General features: G+C 42.1%; 1 long non-coding RNA gene across 1 annotated transcript; it reads right to left on the bottom strand.

Annotated features, from left to right (window-relative positions):
* Window positions 1-129: 129 nt before the first annotated feature.
* On the bottom strand, window positions 130-22,021 carry LOC116530799. Its single transcript, XR_004260134.1, has 4 exons — window positions 21,749-22,021; window positions 19,537-19,690; window positions 2,059-2,198; window positions 130-1,521 (listed from the first exon to the last, which is right to left on the bottom strand). It is a non-coding gene; the product is annotated as an uncharacterized LOC116530799 (long non-coding RNA).
* Between the last annotated feature and the right edge of the window lie 86 nt (window positions 22,022-22,107).

Here is a 22,107-nt window from a genome sequence, read left to right as displayed (position 1 = left end):
TTGTGTCACTGTACTTCAGCCTGGGTGACAGAGCGAGGCTCTGTCAAAAAAAAAAAAAAAAAAAAAAAGATTGAAAGTGGGACACACACTGACCCTTGCAAAGGGAGAGCCCCAGGCCACAGGGCCTTAGGGTCACAGGCAGAGGTGGGCCTCCCCAAGAGGAGAAGGCACAGCCAAGAGGTAAGACTCCAGATTAGATGATCAAAATCCAGAATACAGGCCCATGTTCTCAAGTTGACCTTATTACTCTGACCCTTTGACACGAGGTTCTTGTGCTGGGCCAGGGCCATTGGGTTTGTCTTCTACAGAGTCACTCACTGTGTGACCTCAAGTCCCCCCCAACTGTTTTTCCTCACCCAGACCTCAGGATCTCTTACCCGGACCAATGCTCTTGCCCCGTCTGCCCTCAGCAGCCCACTTCTTCCCACCTCCAACGTCTACCCCTGATCTATCCTAACCTCCACAGCAATCTGGTTTCAGCTCAGATCATATTCCTTCCTTAAACATTTTTCACGTGCCCCAAAGCCTGGAGTGGGTCCTCTGGCCATCACCAGAGGAATCTGGCCCATGGGTCATCCATGTGAAAGGGCAGTCCTGATGTATCAGGAGGCTGCTTCTTAGAAAACTTCCAGTTCTGAGTTAACACAGCAAAGTAAAAACTGTCAGCCCAGCCAACGCTCTGCTCAGGACATGTCTGAGAACATTCACAAGCTCTGGAAGGAAGAAGGCTCAAGGGCCCCTCATGGAGGAGGTGCATCCTTGGCCCGCAGCCTCTGCACCAGAGCTGTCAAGAAGGGAAGGCAGGCAGCTGGAGAAGCTGGGGAAGATGCTGGAGACCCATCCTGGGAAGGTCCTCCATCCCTCCACCCAAACTGCATGCACTAGAATCGACTTGTGCTCTACTGGGGCACTTGAGCCCAGCCTGCACCTGCACATACTCAGTCAAAGACAGTGAAGCAAGAGGAACACACATTTGAGCTCTGACACACACCTAAGAAGACACCTCCACCAAGCACATATCCATTGTGGTGAGTGCAGCAGTGATATCATCCAAAGAACAGAATACTGAAAGGCACATTATGCAAATGTGTGTTCCCAGTTATGGATTCACCTGGAAGCTTTCAAAACTTCCAAGGCCTCATTCCAGGCTTAGCCAACAACCAGTGCTACCTCAGTGACTGAGTGAACATTATTTCCGGGATAAATTAGATTTCTGGGAACATTATATTCCAGGTCCTTCTCTCTTCAAATGAGGGACCTTAAGGTACACGCCCTGCCCAAGGTCATGCTGCCAGCTGGGCTGAAGGGCAGAGACAACCTCTCTGTGAGGTATGGTTTCTTCCTGGAAGCTCTCTAGGGAGCCCTGAAACTCAGGTGGCCCAGGGACAATGCTGTTGGATCTAGGGTACTGGCAAGTACTGACATTGATGATTGATAGATGATGAAGCCGAAGATCAGGGATTTTTCAGAAATCTGCCCAAGTTCAGGAAGCTAAACTTCAATGTATCCATTCAATCTATTCTAAGAAAGAATTTTTTTTTGGGAAACTGATTATTATAAAGTCTACTTGCAAGAGTAAACATCAGAAGCTGTAACGACAATTGCAAAATTAACCAAACCTACAGTAATAGCAGAACAAACAAGAAAAGAACGACAAGCTTGCTGTTTCAATCAGTAAATTACAGAATAAAGCTGTGGTAATAAACAGGGTGAAGTGCGTTTCACAGGTTAACAGTGCTTTTGATTGTAGGTTGGAGCCACCCTAGAGTTTAAGAAAAATACAAATTCACAGGCCTCTCTCAGAGATGCTGATCTCATTGGTCTAGATGAAGTGTGGCCTGGGCTTCACAGTTTGTAAGTGCTTTTTAGATTATTATAACCAGCAGCCAACAGTTAAGAACCACTGGATTAATGGAAGGAAATCAATGGAGAGATTGTTAAAAATGAAGGTTCCTGTATCTGGGTCCACTGACTCAGGCTCTAAGAAGGGGTCTGTAAGAAACAAGGTTCGCCAACACATATCAATGTTTTGGAAACTTTGGAAAAGAGAGTTCTTACACAGTTCCACATACAGGCAGGCATTCAGTGGATTCTAAAGGTGACATCTCAAAACACAGAACGAGAGTTGTAGCAAGGGCGTTGGTATAATCCACTGGCCATTTGAAGACCAAGTTGGATCTCGAGTTCACTTCTTCCAACTAAAACCATAAAGAAATAGGGGTAACTAACTAACTTCTAATATTGTGCTGGAAAAAGGCTTTCTAAGGAAGGCAGAAACTTTATATAAAGAAAAAATGTAATAGATTTGACTGCCTAAAAATGAAACTAAGTCATGAACTGCAAAGTACATAAACTAGAAGCAGCAAAGTGCAAAAAAAGAAAGTTGCCACACGTATTACAGATAAAAGCTTAGTAATCTTTATTTGCCAAAAAAATAAAAAATTTTAAATGAACTTTCATAAGCCGAAAGAAAAACCAGTATGCAGTAAAAAATTAAGCAGTAAACACAAGGAGGTAAATTGCAAAACAAAATGTGCAGTCAATACATACTAAAAAAGATGTTCTACCTCATAAGTAATCAAAAGTGCTAAATAAAAATCAAAATGACTCATTTTTTTTTCACCCATCATATTGGAAAGGATTAAAAGTTTGACAAAAATCAAAAATAGCAAGGATGTGGGAAAATTGACATTCTCATGCACTGTTGTTGGAAATGTAAATTGGTATTCCTTTCTGGAAGGCAGTTTGTCAACTGAAATTAACTTTTTTTTAAAATAAGAAGCATGCCTTTAGCCTAGTAATCATATGCTCGAGAATTTATCCGAAGGAGATAATTGCTAAGTGATGCAAAGATATAGATACAATAGCATTCATTAATGAATTTAATAGTGAAATTTTAGGAGCAACATAAATATCTATAAATAAGGATTGGTTAAATAATCTATAGTATATATATGTGTGTATATATATACATATATACACACACACATATATGTACATATATATGTATATATATGTGTACACACACACACACACACACACACACCCCAACCAAAAGCCCCTACATTTGAAAGAGTGTATTTCTATAGATTTCTAGTTACTGAAATGACGTGGCTCTTCTACACCTCCTCCTTTTGTACACGTTATTTCTTCTCCCTGGGCTGCCCATTCCCCCATGCTTTCATATGTGGTTCCCTCCTGGGAGTGCCCAACCAGCTCGAATTGCCCCTTCTTCTGTGAAGCTGTCCCTCCTTTCTGAGACACATAAGTAGTCACCACTCTTACTGCCCAAAACATTCCTTTACCATTCCCATGGCAGCACTTGTTCACTCATTCATTCAATACATGTTTTTACTGAGCACCTACTATGTATCAGGCTCTCCACAGGGCTCTTACCACCCTCTAAAGTAGTTGACTTTTTCGTGGCCATCTTTCCCACTGGATTGCAAACCTCTGCAGAGTAAAAGAGTGCGTGATTTATTCTGTTATCCTAGATTTCAAATTGGTACTTGGCATATGAGCAACACTAGCTTATTGAATAAAAGGAAGAATGAATGAAAGGGTGAGTGGATGAATGGATGGGTGAATGGATAGGTGGATGAATTGAAGGAAGGATGGGCAGATAAATGAATAAGTAGGTGGTTTAATGAATAGAAAAAAATTATGGATGGATGAATGGGTGGGTGAATGGATGAGTGAACGGAAGAACACATGGGTGGATGTTTGAATGGATGGATGGATGAAGGAACAGAAGGAAAGATGAACAGATGAATGGATGAATAGGTGGTTGAATCGGTTGGTAGGTGAATGGATGAATGAGTGAATACAAGGAAGGATGGATAGATGAAAAGATGGGTGAGTATACGAATAGATGGATGGGTGAATGGATGCATGGATGAATGAATAGAAGAAAGGATAGTTATAGGAATTGGTGGATAGGTGGAGGGGATGAGTGAATGGATGGGTGGATAGATGGAGACTAGACAGATGAGTAAGTGAGTGATTGAGTGCTAGGGAAGACAGACAGATGAATGTGAAAGGGCTGGGTGGATGAGGAGATGGAGTAGATGCATAGGCTAGCAGAAGGATAATCAGATAAGTAGGTGAGCAAATGGAAAGGATGCCGTGTTCCTCAGTCCATCTTATTGCCACCCTGCCTCAGGAAGGACATTCAGAGAGTGCTTATCATTAAACATTCTTTCCACAGCTATGTGTGGGATCTACAAAGTGTTAAAAATTATCAAAGCTATGTAACTGAGAAAATTGGCTCTACCATAACAAAATAGAACAGAAAAAAAATCCCCTGTAAAACAAAAGGCAACAAGTTTGTTCCACAGACATTGGACATGTTAAGAAACCAGCAGAGGAGAGAGAAGCAACTTAAGAGATTATTGACAGTAGGAACCCACTTCCATGCCCAGGCCTGAGTGAGAAAGGGAGTGTCCAGTCACCAGATCCAGGAGCAGCCCATATGTTGGCATCTGAGACCATCCTGATAGTCTCCACCAGTGGGAGGCAGTTGCAGAGAAAGTGTAGTCGGTACCCAAGTGAGAGGACAACACCCTTGCTTCTCTTTTCCTCCTCCCCTAAGTCACCCACCTGTGCCACCCACTGGCCAAACCCAACAAGGAACCAGCTGGCAGGGGAACCTGGAATCGTGGGGTCCAGGTATCAGCAGAGCAGGGAGGAGTGATAAACGCATTTGAGGACAAACAGGCCAACAACTGCACACCCGACAAAATTGAAATCAATAAATATTTAAATGTGTCCACAATGTCACATTATTTGTCAGCCAAGCAACTGCAAATGAACTCTTACATATGTTATGAATAAATTATGTTGGGTGTGTGTACATTTTAATACAGCTGATGTGGAGGGGGGGAACGCCTGGGGACAATGAGGCCTTCAAGTGACCCTCCAGACACTCTTCTTGTGCTGCGAGTCTCAAGGCTCAGCTTCCTGTTCTCTAATAGAGTAACTTTGGGCAAATCACTCAGTTTCCCCCTCTTTAAAGTCCACGTCAATTTTTCAAGATCCCTATGAAGTGAAAGTAAAATGTTTGTAGAAGTACCCAGGACCCCATCTGACCTGATGGAAGCCATCATTATCATTGCTTCTAAGAGGCACTCAGCCAGCCAGAGGAGGCATGCACAGGTGCCCTTCAGCAGAACACTTTGTCATGACGACGTAACAAAAGCCTGAAGAAGTGCATCTTCCTAAAATTAAAAATCTCACGTCCATCAACTCACGGCGAGGACACCATGGTGGACGTGGGCAATGATTTAATGACAAGGACAGTCATCCCAGCCTATTTATATTACTGCACGTATTATATTCCTAAATACTGAGCAGGAAGGGGTAAATTAAATGAGAGGGTATCAACACAATGGGACATGGAGAACATATGTGTTCATGTATGTAAATGTCTACAAATTTGTTTTCAGCTATAGTCTCTGAAATGAAATTATGGGTATTGTTTTCTTTGTTTAAAAAAATTATCAGTGATAGCTTGTGCCAGTTCAGCTGACCCAGTGCCACAGTTCGGAAAAGAGCGATAATGACAGAGCAGGAACTAAGGACAAATTACGTGACTGAGGTCCTTCTCAGTGACGTCACTCTGCTTGCTGATGAACTGGCCACTCGTGGTGGCCCTCAGGCAGCTAGCACTCACAGGCTGGAAAAATGAGTCTTCTAAGGCGAGCCTCCAGGGTCCTCTGTGCTCTGCCACCTGCATGGCCACCATCTATAGTCACAGGTACAAATCACAAAAAAAAAAACCTCCCTTCCTAGTCCGCAAGGACTTAAGCCCTGCTTCAGGACCATTCACATGGAGTTATATGTAGCCATAGCTAACACACCTGCTTGTAAAATCTTTGCATTTTCTATTTGCTTTTATTTTTCCCCAAAAATTTGAGACAGCTTCAGTGCATTCCTGGGAATCGTCACCCGCTAAAAAACGCTGACGCAGAAGGTAGAGGTGAAACCCAGGGAGCTTCGATCAAGTGGTTTTCTGCAGGCAGCACGTGTGGCTTTGGAGTAGGCCCTGGGAGCCCCTTCACCTCCCGGGTCTCAAGCATCTTCTCTGTGAAAGGCAGGATGGACATGATGACCCTGGAAACCCTGCCATGCTCTAAGGCAAAATATCTCCTCTGACTCAATTTTTAGTTTTAATCTGACATAGTGAAGCAACGATTTAAACCTCTAAAGCCAATATGAGCAAATTTTTGCTCATAAGGCTCAGATTGCAAATCTCTTAGGCTCCATAGCCCCCGTGGTCTGTCTTGCAACTGCTCAGCTTTGAAGTTGAGCACAAAACCCAGCCATGGACAACAAGTGCACAAATTAGAGTATTCGTGTTCTGAGAAAATGTTATTGACAAGGCCAGGTGGTAGGCTGGATTTTGCCTGTGGGTCCTCTTGTGCAGACCCTTGCTGTAAAGTAGACTGTTTCCAAAGACTTAACTGGTGACTGATGGAGTTAATAAAAAATGTAGACGATGGTAATGATGATGAAGATAAAAATAATATAAGCTTCTTCCTTTTATGTAAGAGCATGTGTGTGCTCTAAAAATTAAAATAGCGCCAAAGATGGTTAGCAAAACAACGTCTCCTCCACCCCCAAATACGTCCATTGCTTAGCCCCAGAACCCACCTCGCCTGACATGGCAAAGGAAATATTGCATGTGTGATCACAGTCATCAACACTGTCATGGAGAGATGATGATCGTGATGATCTTGGTGGACCCAGTGAAACCATAGGAGTCCTTAAAAGCAGAAAACCTTTCTGGCTGGATCAGAGAGAGATCTGAGCATACACAAAGGGTTCAAAAAGAACTCACTCTTCTGTTGCTGGCTTTGGACATTGAGAAAGGATCCCAAGAGAGCCAAGGAATTCAGGCAGCCAGAAGGAGCAAGAAAAGGCAAAGAAACAGATTCTCCCCTAGAGCCTCCAGAGAGGAATGCAGTCCTGCTAAGACCTCAAGCTCAGCCCCAGGAGACCGAGAGAACTGTAAGGTAATAAATATGTGTCACTTAAACCACTACATTTGTGATAATCTTTATAGCATCAGTAGAAAACTAATACCCTAACTCCCTGAGAAAAATTTGGAATTTACAAAATCTAATCTCACCCGTAATGTCACTACCCAGAGATACCCAGCATTAACATATATTAGAAATATTTTAGATTTATTTGCATATGTGTATGTATGTGTAACTAGAAATAGTATATACATTATATATAATATACATTATGTGCTACTATTACATATTATATATACCACATATATACACACATTACATATAATGTGTATATATACTCCATGTGTTTATATACTATATAATATAAAATTGCCATATACATTACATATAATGTGTGTATACATATATAATATACATTCTGTATACATTCATGTATATCTATATATAGAGAGAGCTAAATATAAACTATTATATCAGTTTACATCGGCTGTAATTTAGATTCATTTTATTTCATTTAACATTTTTAAAGAATTTTCTGGTGCCAACAAGCTTTCTTCAAAAACATGTTTTATCGTACAGATGAGCTATAATTTCTTCACTCCCCTCCTTTTAATTGTTTCTGATCTTTTCATTAGTATAAAAATGGCCAAGGAGAAAATCCATGCACATATCAAACTGTTAGAATGTTATAAGGTTACTATACTCCTTTTGCCATAAAAGTATTTTTTCCCTGGTTTTGTTTGCCTTTAATTTATTTGGGGTCCCTTTTGATGTATGGAAGTTTTGCATTTTATTTTTTTCCAGGAGATGAATGCTTCTGCACTGTTTTTTTCTTCCATGGCTGGCAAGGTGATTCTCAGTCTCAGATTTGTGTTTTCTTCTAGCGCTCATAAGCGTTCTTGTTTTCAGTTCTATCCTTGGGCTAGCTGGTAGTTGTTTAATTTCCCAAGTTGCTAAGCTGTGTTTCCATCCTCATTTATCGAATGATTCTTCATCTTTGGCCACAAATATTTAACGCTATTACCATACTCCACAGCTTCTAAAATGAAAAATTTTCCATGTTAGCATATCTGAGCTCTGGGTCAATTTTCAGTCTCCAGCACCTAAAGGTCTTTGTTGGCTTGGCGTGCAGGCCACTTCTCCCTGGGAAGTTTTGGATTTGCTTATGCTATCATCTGGGGACACTATGGATGTGAGACCACTTCGGGCTTCCAGTCAGAAGTTCCTTTGGACTTCACACTGCAGCACTGTGTGGGCATTGGTTCCGATTCCAATTCTCAGGGGAGACATATTTTCTTCCCTCCACCCAGTGTAGATTAAGATGCAAGAGCATTACTTTGTGATCTGTTTCTGCATGGTGCTTGCCTTTCTTATGGACCCTTGGACCGAGGATACAGCCCTCATCATAGTGGTTCTATTAAATTCCATCTTGGGAGTTTTTCCTCTGTTATTGGTGCATGGGATAACACTGCGTTATACAATCAATAACGTATCTTATAGTCAACAAAATATATTACATATAAAATAAAATATATCCTAGGTTCTGTTTCTGGATTGTCTAGTATATTTTTCCTATGTCTTGTTAATTTCACTAGTATGACAGTGTTTTGAGATTTTTAACCTTAATGTTTCTTTTAGTATCTGGCAGGACAATTTCTTCCTAATTGTTCATTCTTTCTACAGTGTTCCAGGTTTTTTTGTTTTCTTTTGTTTTGTTTTCTTTTTGAGATTGAATCTTGCTCTGTCACCCAAGCTGGAGTCCAGTGGTGTGATCCCGGATCACTGCAACCTCTGACTCTTGGGTTCAAACAATTCTTCTGCATCAACCTCCCAAGTAGCCAGGATTACAGGCATATGACACCATGTCCGGCTAATTTTTTAAATATTTTTAGTAGACATGGAATTTCACCATATTAGCCAGGCTGGTCTCCAACTCTAGACCTTTTGATCCGCCTGCTTCGGCTGCCCAAAGTGCTGGGATTACAGGCGTGAGCCACCACGCCCAGCTCCAGGCTATGTTTTACATTCCAGATTAATATTAGAATTAATGTTTCAAGTTCTCACACATCACTCTTATCAGTAAATGAATAATTTTTTTAAACTCTACTGAGATTTTTATAGGATCGTCATTAAACCTATGAATAAATGTGGGATAAATTGATAAGTTTGCAATATTAAAAGTTAATATATTTTCTAATCAAAACCATTTGATCATCTTAAAGACCTTTTTATATTTTTCTATCATTAAAATTTTATGATTATAATTTTTTAATATTTCTGGTTAATGACATCCTTTCCCAGTTAGTTATTATACATTCTAATGTTACTGAGAACGGAATTATTTTTTGTTAATTTTTTATTTGATTATTTTTGACATGCAAGACAGTTAATGGTTTTTGCAACTAACCACCTTTCTAAACTTCCTTAATCATTTTCAAATTATATTTTCATAATTTTAAGATATCATCAACTTTTATATTGATCAACATTTTAAATACTTTAGGAAAACCAGAGAAACAGTGCTACATTAAATCCATCCACTGATTGTACAATGAATTCTGATGTTTTAAAGCTTCAGCATCTTAGAATGAAGACATATAGATTTTATAAGCAAAACAATCATCTTATTGATATATAATGTTAATACTATTCCGTCCTCACAGTTTCTTCTCCTAGTTCTCTTATTTCTACCGGCTAACATTGATAATATTATTCTTGATTTTAATGAGAAGACCTCTAGTGTAGTGGTTTTTAATTACCAAATTTTTCTTTAGTGTGGGGAAGGTCAGAGGCCTTTTGAAATCTGATGAAAGATGTTTATTCCATCCTCCAGATAAAAGCAAATGTGCCTCACAACCCGACTCTCTGAGCCTTCAAAATTCTCTCAACCCTCTTTAATAGGCTTCCACCAATCGCCAAAGTTCATGAAAGCTGATTCCGGAGTCCTCTATGGTGTTACTTCTTAGATGAATGGTAAAAGTTTGTAGATTACATTTGCTTAGTTAGAACATCCTCTTTATTCATCCTCTTTATTTCTGTCTTTTTTTTTCCACATAAAGTTAGTAATTAGTGTTGGATTCTATTAAATACCGTTCAGGTATCACAGTAGATGGTATCATTTCTCCCATTTCTTCAGCCCTTTCTGTACCCATGATTTGCTGTGAGACCTTGCAATTTCTTCCATGAGAGGAAGAGTGGATTTTTCTGCCCTGCTGTTATTGGGAACAGATATGTAACTTGCTTAAGTGGCCTGAATTGCAAGTTGGAGCCAAGCTGAGATGATTCCAGCTTAGATCAGCTGACCTCCAGCTGACCCACAGACATGGGCAGTATACATTTTGTTGTTTAAAACATCTGTATTAGTCAGGGTTCTCCAGAAAAGCAGAACTGATAGGAGATAGATAGATAGATAGATAGATAGATAGATAGATAGATAGATGATAGATAGATAGATAGACAGATAGATAGATAGATAGATAGACCAACAAGAATAGGGAATTGGCTTATGCTATTATGGAGGCCAAGAAGTTCTACTACAGGTTATCTGCAAGTTAGAGAATGAGGGGAGCTGGTAGCATAGCTCATTCAAGTCTGAAGGCCTGAGAACTGGAGGCTGATGGTGCATATCTTAGAGTCTGAAGGCAGAAGAACCTGGAGGTCTGATGTCCAAAAGCAGGAGAAGTGCCTAAGCTCCAGAAGAGAGAGGGGGCAAATTTTCTGTTTCCCTTTGCTTGATCAGGCCTTCGGTAGATTGATGGAGCCTGCCCTAACTGAGTGAGGGTGAATCTTCCTTACTCAGTCCACTGATTCAAATGCCAATCTATTCCAGAAACACCTTCACAGACATTCCCAGAAGCAATGGTTTACCAGTTATTTGGGTATCCCCAAACCCAGTCAAGTGGGCACATAAAATTAGCCATCACAGGCACTGAGTCTGGGGACTGGCTTTTGTAAACCAAATTTTGTAGCTAACCGTTACAGGTATCTATTTAATCAGTGTATTATCATTCCCTTGCCACATAACGGATTGTCATCATGTCAGTGACCCAGAACAGCACATGTTTTCCATGAGTCAGTTGTCCAGCAGGGCTTAACCAGACCCTTTGCTCATGGTCTCATAAGGCTGCAATCAAGGTAGGAGCTGGGCTGTGTTTCTATCTGGACATTTGAGTTAAGAAATAATCCACTTCTGAGCTGAATAAGGTTGCTGGCAGACTCATTCCCTTATGGCTGTATTGCCAAGGTCCTCTTTTTGTTGTTGTTTGTTTGTTTGTTTTGTAAGCTGTAGACCAAGAACCAGCCTCAGCTCCTAGAAATTACCCTTGTCATATAGCCTTCTCTGTAGAGCCACATGTCACAACAAGGCAGTTTATTTTTTTCAAAGCCAGAGAGAGAGAGAGAGAGAGCTCACCTCTGTTGAAGACTCTTCCCTAGTCAGGACCTCCTGATTATGTCAAGATAATCTCTTGATTTATTAAAACTCAACTGATTAGGAGCTGTAATTACCTCTGCAAAACCCTTTCATTTTTGCCACAAGATTCTATTGATTAGAAGCAACTTACACTTCCCAACCATAGTCAAAAAAAAACACAAAAAAACAGGGATTATATAATTACATCGGGGGTCATCTTAGAATTCTGCCTACCACAATCTTGTATTTAATATGCTTAATTATATTAATATGTTAATGTAATATTTGCATGTGAAATCACTTTGCATTCCTAGAACAAATTATGTTTGGTTATAATTTATAATCCTTTAAAGTCCTGCTAGTTTTCTTTCATGGGTAATTTAATTTGTACTTTTGTTCTCCTATTCAAATAAGAGATTGATCTGGAATTTCTTTGCCATTCTGGTGAGTTTGATAGCAAAAAGTGAAACTGAGATCGTAAAACACATTTGGAAGTCTACTGTATCTATCGGTGTTCAGTCAGGAAAACAGAACCACCTCAAATATTGTAAGAATAAGAATGAATTGTAGCTGTCTTCTTGTCTTGAGTTTCACAGGGGCGTATGTTAGGGAGGTATTTTTGGTGTTGAAACTTTGGGATGTAATCTAGTGGGTGGTGCTTACGTGTACTGATCACCTAGTAGGCTCTTGCTCAGTCACGTGGCTCCCCTGTAATTCCTCATAGTTGTAGCCATGCTCTCTCAATGCTCCGAAAGTGTGGGCTCCTCTCCCACTTCAGTGCCAGTTGCAGATTGTAGCATGGCACTCCTGGGCTGCCCATTGCAGCTCTGGGGTGATCTCAGGGTTTAGAGTTCTTCCCCACCTTGGAGGCAGGAAAGGGAGGGATCTTAATAGTCATTGTGACCAAGGGTCTTTGCTTGTCTCCTGAGGACTTCACCCCAGAGAGATACAGGTAAGCAATTGCTCAGTGCAATCAGCATTCGAGAAATGCAAATCAAAACCATAATGAGATACCATCTCATTCCAGTCAGAATGGCTATTACTAAAGAGCCGAAAAAAAAAAAAAAAAAGCAAAAACACAAATGCTGGTGAGGTTGAGGAGAAAATGAAATGCTTGTGCACTGTCAGTGGAAGTGCAAATTAGTTCAACCATTGTGAAAAGCACTATGGTGATTCCTCAAAGAGCTAAAAACAGAATTGCCATTTGACCTAGCGATCCTTTTACTGGGTATATAATCAAAGGAACATAAATCATTTTACCACAAAGACACATGCATGTGAATGTTCACTGCAGCACTATTCACAATAGCAAAGACAAGGAATCAACCTAAATGCCCATCAATGGTAGACTGGATAAAGAAAATATGGTACATATACATTATGGAATACTACACAGCCATAAAAAGAATGAGATCAAGTCCTTTGCAGAAAAATGGAAAGAACTGGAGGGCATTATCCTTAGCAAACTAACACAGGAAGAGGAAACCAAATACCACATTTTCTCACTTATAAGTGGGAGCTAAATGATAACACATGGGCAGATAGAAGGGCACAACACCCACTGGGTCCTACTCGAGGGTGGTCAGTGGGAGGAGGGAGAGGATTGGGAAAAATAACTACTGGGTACTAGGCTTAATAGTGGGGGGAGAAAATAATCTGTACAACAAACCCCCATGACACAAGTTTACTTATATAACAAACCTGCACACGTACCCCGATCCTAAAATAAAAGTTAAAAAAAAAAAGAATAAGAGCATGCATGGACAGGAAAAGATCCAGTAATGTAAAGGGTGAGGAGAAGTGGAAAAAGTTGGAGGATCAAGGAAGTCTTTGTTGACCTCTTGAGCCTGGCTGCCTGGCTGGATAAGCCTGAACTTGTGGGGAAATCTGAAAAGCACACACACCCAGTCACTGAAGTGGGACCCTGCAGGGGGAGCCCACTGGAGTGGACCCACAGTGGAAACCGTTCCCTCTGTAGGAACCACTGCCTCTGCAGACCTATAGCCAAACACTTGGGGGAGGTCCTGGGGTGCTATAGGAAAATGACTGGCCACAGAGCAAGAGCAAGGTGAGGCCATGCTGGGGCCCACCAGGCAGCTCAGCATCTGTCTGTTCACGTGTCTGCCCACCCCAACCTCTGATAATGTCCTCTGCCTCCTTCCCACCTTGGGAAGCTCATGTGGATTCCCCCGTGGTCATTCTGGGAAACACCATTTAGGGCCTTAGGCCAGAGCTGTCGCGCCAAGTTGACAAGGCACAAGTTAGGCTTCCCCAAGACAAGCTAGATGTTTGCCTAACATGGCAAGACTGGAGAGAGTATACGAAGGAGGGAAGGAACTCTGATTAAACATCTGCTGTCCCACATTTCTCCCACTCACCTGTTTGCTCATTTGAATGAATTATTAAGGTCATGCTACATGCCATGTACTGTTCTTGGTGCTGCTGATAGACGAATCCATGTGATCTGGTGCATTCCCTTGCAGAGCCTACCATTCAGTGTAGACGGCAGACAGGTGGCCAGGTCACTATGTTCCAGGGTGATATGTGCTAAAGGAGAAGTCTGCAGATATTTCCCTGGAATGCCCTTGGATCCTGCCAGGGTTGGGGCAGGAGATGTTGGGTAGAGGATGACAGGCACAGCACCCTATACCAGGCACATGAGATGCCAGGGAAGGGAGTGAGCCTCAGGACTGAGAGCGAAGAGTAACCCAGGCGAAAGAAGAGCGTGTGTGAAGGCCCAAGTCTTAGGGTGCAGGGGAGCGTTACTTACTCAGGAATTGTCAGATTCAGCATGGATACCACTTAGGCCGCTGCTGGTATGTTAGGTTAATGCCTTCATCCCTGGACAACTGAAGCCAGGAGGGATTTCAGCAGGACAGCCTCATGGTCAAGCTTATGCTTCAAGGAGACCACAGGGACAATTATATAGGAAATGCATTGGTGTATATAAGACTGGACGCAAGAAGACCAGCTGACAACCCCAGGCAGAAGTGACAGAAGCTCAAATTAGGAGCAGTGGTGAAGAAGGAGAGAAATTGAAGAGTTGAACACATGTTAAGAAGGTAAAATGACAGCACTGAATGGCCCATTTGACTGGGGACATGAGAGAAAGGAACTCAACTGCATGATCCAGGTCTAGATTGTAAGGGATGGAGCGATGGGTGGTTCCATGTATGAGGAGCAAGGAGGAACTTTGTATGAGGAGCAAGGAATTTTTGAGGGTATAGAGATAATGACTGTAGTTTTGGGTGTGTTGATGAGACTTCCAGTTGAACGTATCCAAATTTGGAATTGAGGAGAGATCTAAACTTGGAAATTGTCATAACCTAGATGAAGGGATTTGAAGCAGACCCTGTCATTGCCCCACCAATACTCCCTGGCCCACCCAGAAGTTGCTCACACGTGGTTGCCATTCAGACCTGTGGTTTTCTGCATCTCTCTGCCTGAGACATTCTCTGGTTTGGGCACTGCCTGGCACCTGCACAGAAGAGACAAAATGTTCTGGGAGGTAACCCCTCAGAAACAACCCTCAGTCATTGAGAGGGGGACACTGCTAGATAAATACCCATTTCCTGGCCCCTCGGGGAGCTCATCTGTGGGCATTCCATGCCATTGTTCCTTAAAGCTGAGCCCAACCTTTTCCCCTGGAGAGATTGTTAAAACTCAGATTCCCAGGCCTAATCCAGAGACTCTGAGTTATTAGACCTGGTCAGGAGGGAAGTAAGATTCGCATTTCTATGCACATCAAAACCACAGTGAAATAACATCTCACCCTAGTGAGAATGACTATTAAAAAGACAAAAAATAACAGATGCTGGTGAGAATGTAAAGAAAAGAGAACTCTTATACACTGTTGGCGGGAATGCAAATTAGTACAGCCACTATGGAAAACAGTATGAAGATTTCTCAAAAAACTAAAAATAGATCTGCCATTCGATCCAGCAATCCCACTACTGGGTATTTATCCAGAGGCAAAGAAATCTGTGCATCAGAGAGATACCTGCACTCACATGTTTATCCAAGCACTATTCACAAGAGCAAAGACATCAAATCAACCTAAGAGTCCATCAATGGATCAATGGACAAAGAACATTCGGTATATATACACAATAGAATACCTTTCAGCCAAAGAAATAAAAATAAAAGAATGGAATCTTGTTATTTGCTGCAACATGGATGGAACTGGAGGTCATTACATTAAGTGAAATAAACCAGGTACAGAAAGATAAATACCACATGCTCTCACTCAGATTTATCTCATGGAGATAGAGAATAAAATGATAGATACCAGAGCCTAGAAGCGTGTGAGTGTGGGAGGAGAAAATGAAGAGATGTTGGTGAATGGATACTAACACATAGTTGGATAGAAGGAAAAAGTGCTAATTATCAATGCTAGTCTAGGGCGATAGCCTAGTATTTGCAAGTCCTCTAGACATTTCAAGTCCTCTCCTCTGGCTATGTTGAAATATATAATATATTTAAATATTGTGTATTTCAATATACAATATATATTTAAATGTTGTATATTTCAATATACAATATATATATTTAAATATATTGTATATTCATCATAGCCAGAGGAGAGGACTTATGTTCCCAACACAAAGATATTCAACGTGATGGATACCCCAAAAATCATGACTTGATCATTACACATTACGTGCATGTAACAAATACATGTATCCCATAAACATGTAAAATATTATGTATCTAGAAAAGAATTATTTTAAAGATTTGCATTTCTAACAAGCTCTGTGTTGCTGTACCTCTCAACACGAACCCAAGGGGTCATTTCCAGTTTGCAGGAAGGTAACCCCTGTTTAACACTCACTTTATTGACTTTCTGTCTTCCCTGTCTCCCCTCTCTCTCATCAGCTTATTGGGAACGTACTCCAAATGAGCTACAGGAACCCAGATCCTTGTCTGAGGTCTGCTTTGGGCAAATCCTAATTATGATAGCCACTGAGGCCCGTGTATAATAAGGGGATACTTGGGAAAACTCTCTCAGAATTGTCATCCCAATTGGGACACATGGAATACATGAGGGACATTCAAGATAACACAGCAGCTTGGGAGTTGTGCCTGATTCCTGCCACCTTAGAAATATTTCTGTCACAGAGACACTGTAGCTAAAGGAGGGAGGTGGGATCATGGGGAGGGGGAAGAGTTTTCAAATGATGGAAATAAAAACAACAGTGAACCAGAATGTTTACAAAACAATAACATTTCTTCATCTCTATTTTAAATATGGAAAATGAGTCTCAAGGATATAAAAAAAGATGTTTGGTTTCACTTAACCCATCGATACGGTTTGGCCTTGTCCCCACCCAAATCTCATATTGAATTGTAGCTCCCATAATTCCCACGTGTTGTGGGAGGGACTTGGTAGGAGATAATTGAATCATGGGGCAGTTTCCCCCATACTGTTTTCATGGTAGTCATTAAGTCTCATGAGAGCTCATCGTTTTATAAGGGGTTTCCCCTTTCACTTGGTTCCTACCCTGCTCTTCCCTGCCACCATGTAAGTAAGACATGGCTTCCACCTTTCGCCATGATTGTGAAACCGCCATACCAAGTGGAACTGTGAACCCATTAAACTTCTCTTTCTTTATAAACTACGCAGTCTCAGGTATGTCTTTATCAATAGCGTGAAAATGGAATAACACACCTACTCACCACACAACTGGAAATGGCTTTAGTTTGTCTCTCTTTGGAGTAACCTGTCCATTCCATAATATTTCTTAATAGTGTTTGTAGTCACAAATATTCATCTTTCCATGGCTACCATGCTAGATTAAATTCTTCCACAGGGTTTCTTTCCACCGTTTCATTCCAGCCCTTTCTCAACATCACCTTTCTGAGTGCAAAGATCCCAGGAAGGGGCAATTGCAATCAAAGCGTGTGGATGGGTCTACCATCAGATGTCTCTCTCTGACCTGAGGCAGGAAGCTGAGGGCACTGGGCACCTGGCATAGGGCAGAGGAAGGGCTCAGAAAGTGGACAAGACAGACAGTCATGAAAGACGTAGTGCCACTGGAGTTGTAACTATATGGGAACTGCAATAATGACACCCACGTCTTGGTTCCTTCTTTTGTTGTTTGATGTCTTAGTGAAATTGGGTCAATGCAATGCCAGCAGCCTTCTCCAGAGGTCAGGGGGCCTGCCAGGATGGGAATAGAGAGTGAGCATTAGGTTCAGGCAAAGCCATACAGTGGGCCGGGCTGTGACCTGCACGTCCATCTGTGGCTCTGGCGACAGCAGTGGTTCGTGTGCAAATGGGAATGTTGCAATCCTCACATCTTGCAGAAGACGCTGAGTCCATCCTCTACTTGTTCCCCACACTGACTCAGGCTAGAAGGAGCTTGTCACCAAGACATGGGAAGATCGGGCAAGAGAGGAATCACGAAGCTACAAGCAAAAGCAGCCAAAATTCAACCACAGCAGAAAATGAACTACTAAACTCTTAAGAAAGGCTAGATCCCAGTGTGTGCTCATTATCTCTGGAAGAATTTATCTCTTCCCTAGTTGAGGATGCCCCGCCTCCCTGAGTCTCTCGTACAATTAACTTTACTGAAGAGGCAATGGAGTGAGGGAAGAAGTGATGGGGAGGACAGAGAGGCAAGACTGTAAGCTGAATAAATGTGTGATGCCACTGACACAAGGTGGAAAGGGTGGCTCTGTGATGACAAGGTGACTTAGCAAGCCCAGAAGGCACCAGGCCGGCTTCATCCAGCAACAATCAAACTGGTATCTGCACACACACACACACACAAAAGTTGGAAAGAAAATCAGGACTTTATCCAAACAAATCTATCAAGTATCAAGTTTGGCAAGAATAAAAATGCACCTAGTATATCACTGACTTTTGTATATCTGAACTCCAAACCTAACCAGCTGGAATATTCTATTTTAAGTAGCATCCCATTCAACCTTCCAAAAGCAAGGCACGTAGTCTTCGCAGGATGGAAGTCAGTGCCTTAAACAGTATCTTCTTCTCTGGATGCAAATGAGTGAAGTACTGATCTACTCCATGGAGGAAAAAAACTCTGAACTAAGCCCCAAAAGCCAGAATCATGAAAAATCAGTGTGATGGTTTCACCATCCAAAGGGTTATTGGCAAGTTAGTGGTCTATGTCCTGTGACAACATCAGTTCTGCTTTACAGAGAATGTGTCAGTCCTACAATCCTCAGAGCTAGGAAATACTGGGTGGTTATAGACCATCAGACCGCACGTGAGCTTGGGGAGTGGACTTGGTTTCTGTCCAGGTTTTGGAGTTCATAATGATTGATGGTTGCCAATATGGGCTCAGACAGACCTGAGTCGGATTCTACGCTGGGGCTCGGAGGCTGTCGGTAACTTGCTCAGTCCCCTCCTCTCCCACTCTGCCCTGGTTTGCAGGACTTGGTTACAGGCAGATGATAACAGCTACAGACCTCTTGGCTCAGTGTCTCTTCCCTCTTAGGTGCTCCGTAGCTAAGTAGATACCGGTGCTATTTTCCTGGAAATTTTCCTTACCATGTAATCATTAGCACAGGTCTCTCCAAAGAGCAATTTATGTTAAAGAATTATTTTGAGGCATTCAATTTGATTCTAATAGTCATAGCTGGGCTGTGTCTAGTTTGTGATTTTCAAAAAAAACAAAACAGAAACACATCATTTAAAACGAGTTAAGCTGAAATGAACCAATGAGTTAAGCTAAGCTGGATAAATTCTGCACGTCACAGAAATGACAGGAGGGAACCAAGCTGAGATAGGTTAGGCATGAGGTTAGAGACTTGAAAAGAAAGGGGAGTGAAGGAGGGGGCTCTGGTTTGGGAGAGAAGAAGGCTGTTTTCGATGTAGCCAAAAGGCAACAAGGAAATAAGACCATCCCCCTACTGTGCTCCAGGCCATCTTCCTCTGCCCGTCAGCCCTGCTTGGGCTGGGTGGGCAGGATGAGGGTCCTCTACTCATCCATGGAGCCACCGCGGTCTCTCCAGGGGGGCTCTTCTACACCACCCAGCTTCTCCTAAAACTACCACTTGAGACAAAAGGAAAACATGATTTTCATCCAGATGAATGTGGTATGTGTGTGTTGTCTTAACTGTTGCTGAATGTCACATCAGAAATTAGAAGCCCTAAAAATTAATTTTAACCAAACATACTTTATTTTTTCTCACTGTATTCATCTTTTCTGTCTGATTCTGCTCTCACTTCCTGAACAAGAGGAGAAATCTTAGATCCTTCAGTTTTCAAAAGTAAAAAACCATGGTCAGAAGCATGCCCTTCTCCTTTGGTTCTTAGCATTCTGGAATGCACCTGTGGTAAAATATGAAGAAATAAAACAAATATAAATTATGCATTTTCCAACTTAATTTAAAATGCATTATGCTCTGCTTTGTTCTCCGGAATTAGTCTTATTAAGGGGACAGATCTGTATGGATTAATTTTGAGTCAGTTTGTTCACTTCTTTGTAATTCAGTGGCAAGGATTTTTGTCCCCAGGCATCAAATTAAATTTTTTTTTTTTACTGTAAGTAACACATACAAAATATAGACCTCTTTGTGTTATTTCTTTGTTTACCTGGCATGTAACAGATTCTCATATTATGTTCCCATCAAATCTTAAATCTTTTCCCTTTAAAGAACAAAACTTTCCCCACAATTTTTAAAGCAAGGTAACCCTTGTCACAATATTGGAGTTCAACACAATAATAGCATTATTCTCTGGCTGGTATTCATTTCTATTAAAGGTCTTCATGGCCTCCCTCCAACCCAAACTCAAGGCGACCAGCCCCCAAGCCCCTGCCTCCCCAATAATTTTGGCAGCATGTGAACTGATATTTTATGGCTATTTAAAATAGGTACCAAATCATCATTCTTAAGTATTGTTTTAGTACAGTAATTCTTTGTTCTGCTTCGACATTTTAAATCTTTATATTTTCCCCCCTACATGGAGCAAGAAAATCGTCTGCATTCTTAATTAGTCTTCTTTAAACAAAATATCCTTTCATATGCACTAATAAAGACTAAGGAGCCTTCCCTTCTTGTTTAAATAACTGCTTGCTGTAGTATAAAATTGTAAGAGACACGATGCAGATCAAGTTGCGGGCTTGAAGTGGGGAAGAGGAACAAGCCGTGCCATAATAAGCAGATTTTAATGATTTACTATAAATCAGCATTTTTGCCCTGTCAGTGAGATTGAAGAGGCAGACAGCTCCTCACATGTCTGCCGAGCAAATGCCTTCCTGATGAATCATGTGCACTGAATCACTGATCACAACATTCAAACGGCACATCCAAATAATGAGGGAAACATATACACAGGCTCCCGATGGCTGCTCCAAGGCAGCAGGAATATATGTTTTTCTGTTGTGTGGTCGTTAAACCCCTCGCATTGATCCTCCGAGGACTGCAAGGTGGGTAATAGAAGTGTATATTACCCAGTTAACCGCTGATGCCCGAAACACAGACTGATCTCCATAAATGCTCTCCCCAACCCCCTAGACTTTTGATGAGAATCTAATCTGGTCTTGAGGAGAAGGGAGGAAAGCAAAAGAAGAAAAAAATAAAAGACAGGCTGTAATAATGAACCTGAACATAAAGAATGTGGCTGTAAAACCCAATAGAAATCGGAGCTAATTTCTGGGGGCTGCTTATTCTAATGCCCCCACCGCCCCCCTAGCCTCTGCCCCCGCGGTTTGCTTCTTCTGCCAGTGCCTAATATTCCCCAGTGGTAGTGCTTCCGGTGGGCGGGATCATCCTGGGGAGAGGAGAGTCACTCTTCTTGCTGGAAGGACGCATTTGGAAACTGAGTATGGGGGACCCCCAACAGAACAGTGGTCCGGAGAGCCAGGCCCCTGGAGCAGCCTCTGAGGCCATGGAGATGGACTTGAACTTGGAGATGTTCAGGAAGCCTTTCCAGCAAACCGGAGGCTTTCCCTGATGGCAGCCTTCAGGGCCTCACTCCTTTCCACCACCACAGCCCAACCTCGGCAGCTTTGTCTAGTGCTGCTTGCGTCTTGCTGTCTTTGTAACACTCATCTTCGTGGACTGTGGCTTCCTCAGTTGCAATATCATTGTTTTAACTTTTTTGGAAACCCTTAAAATATCTTGCACATAGTACAGGCTTTGTCATCATCCACCCACCTCCATGAGTAATGAATGAATGAATGACAGCCACAGCGACCAGGTATTGGCCAGTCACACTTAGCTGGCCCTCTAGGACACCTCACTCTCAGAGAAAACGAGGACGTCTTTGAGCCTAGGATGATCAGTTTCTCTTTGCCAGATCCTAACCTCATTCCCTCTGGTATCTGAAGCCCTGCTTTGGAGCTGGCTGGGAATCTACCAACCCTGGTCCCACCCACGGACTTACCTGGCTGTTCGACTGCTGTGGGGAAGATCTCCAAGGGAAGTCTCAGCTCAAGCTGGAGAGGAAAAGAGGGCAGCCTCCAACACCAGAGCATTTCCAACTGCATTCCTGTATGCACCCCACATTCCTGGAACACAGATGGGGCCCTGCAGCCCCACACTCACTGCCTCTGGCTGGAATGCCCACTTCTCCCCTATTTAAATCTATGAATTGTTAAAAATAGAGCTCCCCTTTCTCCCTGCAGCCCTGTCTCCTCTAGTGCAATCAAAGTAATCTCATCCCAGCTACTCAGGAGGCTGAGGCAGGAGAATTGCCTGAGCCCAGGAGTAGGAGGTTGCGGTGAGCCGAGATCGCGCCATTGC

Source organism: Sapajus apella, unplaced genomic scaffold (genome assembly GCF_009761245.1).
Source record: "Sapajus apella isolate SASKATOON/1434 unplaced genomic scaffold, GSC_monkey_1.0 scaffold68, whole genome shotgun sequence".
NCBI lineage: Eukaryota > Metazoa > Chordata > Mammalia > Primates > Cebidae > Sapajus > Sapajus apella.
Note: the sequence above shows the minus strand (reverse complement) of the source record. Positions and strands in the feature narration are given on the sequence as shown.